The sequence below is a fragment of the Gossypium hirsutum genome, chromosome D04 (assembly GCF_007990345.1).
Source record: "Gossypium hirsutum isolate 1008001.06 chromosome D04, Gossypium_hirsutum_v2.1, whole genome shotgun sequence".
Lineage (NCBI taxonomy): Eukaryota > Viridiplantae > Streptophyta > Magnoliopsida > Malvales > Malvaceae > Gossypium > Gossypium hirsutum.
In genome coordinates this window covers 50776784-50781620 of record NC_053440.1, presented here as the reverse complement: position 1 = coordinate 50781620, position 4837 = coordinate 50776784, and the positions used below count along the sequence as shown (strand labels likewise).

Here is a 4837-nt window from a genome sequence, read left to right as displayed (position 1 = left end):
GAATACATAGGAATTGGTATGGTCACTATTGATAATAGTAGTCAATTATATATAAATCATATTAGCATGCTTTATTAGTCTCTTCCACTAAAATTTTTCAACTTAATGATCTCCTCCATGTTCTACATATGCCTAAAAATCTAATTAATATCTCCAAGTTTGCTAAAGATAATTGAGCATTCTTTGAATTTCATGCAAATTGTTGCTTGGTAAAAGATGAGTAGATTAGTCAAATTTTGCTTGAGGGAGTCGAGAAGGAAGGGCTTTATTAGTTCGACCTGAGCACTAATTGTGAGTCATTTGACTGTTCACAAAGGGGCTCTACTATGGTGAATTTACTTGATGATAGTGCACATTCTAATAATGTCAATTTGTATTATCTTTAGTATAGGAAGCTAGGACATCTAGCTTATGATTCTTTGTCCAAAGTAATGAAAATTTACTATCCAAAACTTCATTCTAATGAAAATAATCTATTTATGTTTCTTGTCAAATGGGAAAGAGCCATCAATTTCTATTTTCTCCTTCTAGCACAATTTATTCATATAATTTTGATATTGTATATATTAATTTGTGGGGCGCTACACATGTTTCGTCTAATGGTTATAATTACTACATTTCTTTTGTTGATGTATGCAAATGTTATACATTGTCATACTTGTTGAAAGCCAATTTTGAAGCTCTTATAGTTTTTTCTTTGTTTCATAAACTTGCTCAATTTCAATTTGGTTGCTTAAGGAGTTGCAAGGTGACCGGGGAGGTGAATACCAGACTATTTCATCAATGGTTGCTTTACATGGCACCAAGCATGGATTATCATGCCCTTACATATTTCAACAAATGAGGTTGTTGAGTGTAAACACGGACATTTGGTTGAAGTTGGATTGACACTTTTAGCTCAAGCTTCCATGCCACTTAAGTTTTGGTTTGATGCTTTTGTTAGTGTAGTTTATTTTATTAATATATTGCCCACTCATGTAATTAGTGGCATCTCTCCATACAAGACACTTTATCATAGGCAACCAAACTATACTTTTATGAAGGTATTTGGATGCAAGTCTTTTCCTTATCTTAAGCCTTTTCAAAGTAATAAGTTGGCCTTTAGATCTAAGCTTTGCACTTTCTTAGGCTACAGACCTTAACAACACCTTACAATTTGAGCCATCTACATAACCAATAGAGTGTATAATTGAACCCATTTATGTTAAGCTTGCACCAACCTACTAGCAGCCTTTCCCATTTAATTGCTCTGCATACATAACAATTTGTTAGAGCATGGTTGCTATTGGCACCTACCAAGGCTCTTTTAACCCCATCTCTCAATCTTACTTTTTTCTAGTATCCCCTTTGTATCCACATAGTTTTCATTAAAAATTATATGATTCCTCCTGATCCATAGATGACACCAAAGAGCAAATCCCAGTCTTCTTCCTCCTTAGCAAAATAAGAAGGGTTCCCAAAGTTTACAAACACTCATCTATCAATTTCTATAGTTAAAAATTCTCTTAATCAATCATTCACAAGCATCACCTAAAAGGTTCTTGCCGCAAAGCATTCATGCAAGACATGACTTGTATCTTCAATAAAATTATCATAAAAAACATGATAAAGGTAGTTGGTGAGGTGCCTCCTCAATCTTTCTCCATTAGTTAAAAGTCTTTGGCGACACACAAGCCTGAAGAAGATTTTAATATGTTAAGGCCCTAATGTCCATCATTAACACTTCTCAATCCCAATATTGATATATCTTCATAAGTCGATTTTACTCTAATTTAATTACTTTTTTTCTTTTAACTTGCATTTAAATTAACTTTAAATTTTAGTCTTAATATTTTTTTTACTTTTACTTTATATTAATATGTATCAACTAATCTTTTTGTTTTAAAAGTGTATCAATTAATTTTTTTTATCTATACTATATTAAAAATCCTTATTGGAATAGTGTTACGAGTTAACTAGACACATAATTCAGTTGGAGAAAAGATAAATAAGCCAATTTAATAAAAAAAATTTAATACATTAATAGGGTTATATAAACATATTATACATCAGCCAAAGTTAACACTTTTCCAAAGTTAACACTTGACAAACAATGCAAGTTTAAAAATAAAAGAGGTGAAAATTATTAAATAATTTTTTTCTATAAAGTTGAAGGACCAAATAAGTCATTGTGGCTATTTTTAATAATTTCTTCTTCAAAAATAAAGAATAAACATCTCCCTCATATTCCAAAAACATTTTAAATATAATTTAGCAAAATAAATACTAAAAGATTTTCTGGGTTTGAATTGGCTGACTTAAATTTCGAATTAAATAATTTTATTTAATATAAAATAATTATTTTAACATTTTATAACAATAAAATATAGCAAATTAAATTTGAGTGGGGACATAAAATATTTTTTGAATATAGGCTGGGCCCACAGCTCCAATAACAGGCAAGACCAATTCCTAAAATCCTAAAAAATTCTAAACGTAACACGTGTTTGGTTCGTTAAGGCGCCTCCCCATAAACACCAAAACAAAAACGTGCATGACAATGAAATTAGGAATTTGTGATCACATATGATGACTTTCTTGTAAAATCTAACTTTTTTTATTTTTAAGAATTATTCATCCCTGGCCAATATTTGGAGTTTTAGTATGGGTTTGATTGAATTACAAGTTAGTTGAATTTAGTTGAGCTTCGATTTAAAAGAAAAATTTAGGCTCCAACTTGATTAGACCTATTCAGAAAACTTTTATTCTGTTTAAACATGATAAAAATATATTTTATATTAATATTTATATATTTTTATAATTAAATTTACATAAAAATATTTTGAAAAATCATTTTATTTATATTCAGGCTGAATTGAACTAGTTTATGGATAAGTTCTTTTTGTTCAAACTCAATCCAGATTAGGTCGTGTTAGTCATGCAATTTATAAACAACTCTAATTTTGTTTGTTAGCAAAGAGAGCTCTAATTGCAAGAGAAAAATGCTGGTTGAGGAGGATACCAATGGAGCACGTATTTTTCCTTTTCTTGTGCCCTTCTGCGGAGCATAAGCTTTTAGCTACCGTTCCAATGTGTCTAGGTATTCAACTATTCATCATCATTTGAAAGGTGAGCAAAGATAGATTTGTCAACTTAATTGAAAAGCTCAAAATTCAAGCTTGTTTGAGGGTAAAATTTGTGGTCCAATTTGATCTAGAACATCAAAATGTTTTAGGAAAAAGCATGCATGCTGAGAAATCAAACAAGCAGTTAGAGACTACTATAAGTTAGATAGCTGGGATTATGTGATCAAACTAATTTCGATGTACATCACAAATGGTGGTTAACATGATTCCAATTACTAGGGAATAGGGATTGTGATGGATCAATTGTTGTTGTGCTTATCAACAATAAAGGTGGGTGAAGCTTTAGCCTTAAAGAATGCAGTGGGTTAAATGCAAATTTTCAAGTCTCTGTACAATGTTTTGTTTATCAAGTTTGACTTGGAAAATTTTGTATAAAGCATAAGTGGAACTGAATAAGATAAAGAATTGGATCCATATATTAGTATGCCAAGAAATTGAATAGTAAGATTTTTATAACTACACATTTGTTGGGTATAGTTAAGCAAATATGAGAAGTTTTATAATATATATTGATATCATATAAAAACATTTTTATTAATTATTTGTAACTTTCTTCTCATTGTATTTATAGGAAAAGATCCTACTCCTAATTGTATTTGAAGCATTTATATTAATATATGCATATTTAGTTAGAAGGATAAATCTGCAAAACCTACTTGGTCTCAATTTTTCAGTCGGTTTTATAGATAAATTAATTTATTGTAGAAAAGGAATGAAAGTTGAGATGGCCGAGTTGGTCTAAGGCGCCAGATTAAGGTTCTGGTCCGAAAGGGCGTGGGTTCAAATCCCACTCTCAACAATTGGTTTTGTATTTTTACAATCAGACGAATATGAGCTTAAGAAAGCCCATTCCTTATTAGGGGCTTAGGCCTGCAAACTCAGCCCAAGCCCAGCTCTACTAATTGCTCCCCATACAAAATGCTTTTATTTTTATTTTTGTACGTAAAAATATAACACATACCTCGAAACCACTAAATATAATACATACATGTGTTATAAAAAATATCTATATGTGCGTTTTTGCATGTGTAATTGTTATATTTTGTGTAATGAGTTTCACGAATTTTATATGCGAATTTGATTTTGTATTTTTATTTGATTTTTATTTTTATTTAAAATAAATAAATTTCATATTCTAATAATTGAAAATTAAAAGAAATATTTGATAAATAAAGATAAAAATTTGTTTTTAATAATAAAAATATGAAAAGCATGTTAGGTCTTTTTACTTCATTATTGCAAAATTTTGGTCAAATTACATTTCGGCTATTAAACTTTTAAAACTTACGTAATAGCAATTAATGTTGTTGAATTATTACATTTTTGTCACTCATCCATTATCTCTCGTTAAAATTATGACGTGACACGTTAATTTAAAGGGTTAATAATCAATTTGATCCTTGAAATATAAATAAAATATTATTTTGATATTTCAAATATTTTCTTAATAATTATTCTAATTTTTTTAAAAAATATTAAAAAGAAATTAAAATTATTTGAAAATATAAAATGTATTATAAATAATTATTGCAAAAATTTTATAATAATATTTATATTAATATTAAATAAAAATAGTTAATATAAAATAAAATAACCCCATCTCTGTTCCCTCCCTTCTACTGTCCTATTTAAGATGTTAGGATAAAGTTATGAGTAATTTTAAGTATTGTATATATATATATATAAAAAGAAACTAACATGCAGAGGTAGAG

General features: G+C 28.7%; 1 non-coding gene across 1 annotated transcript; it reads left to right on the top strand.

Annotated features, from left to right (window-relative positions):
- The first annotated feature begins 3843 nt into the window (after positions 1 to 3843).
- On the top strand, positions 3844 to 3924 carry TRNAL-AAG (transfer RNA leucine (anticodon AAG)). The gene has a single exon. It is a non-coding gene; the product is annotated as a tRNA-Leu (tRNA).
- Positions 3925 to 4837: the final 913 nt, after the last annotated feature.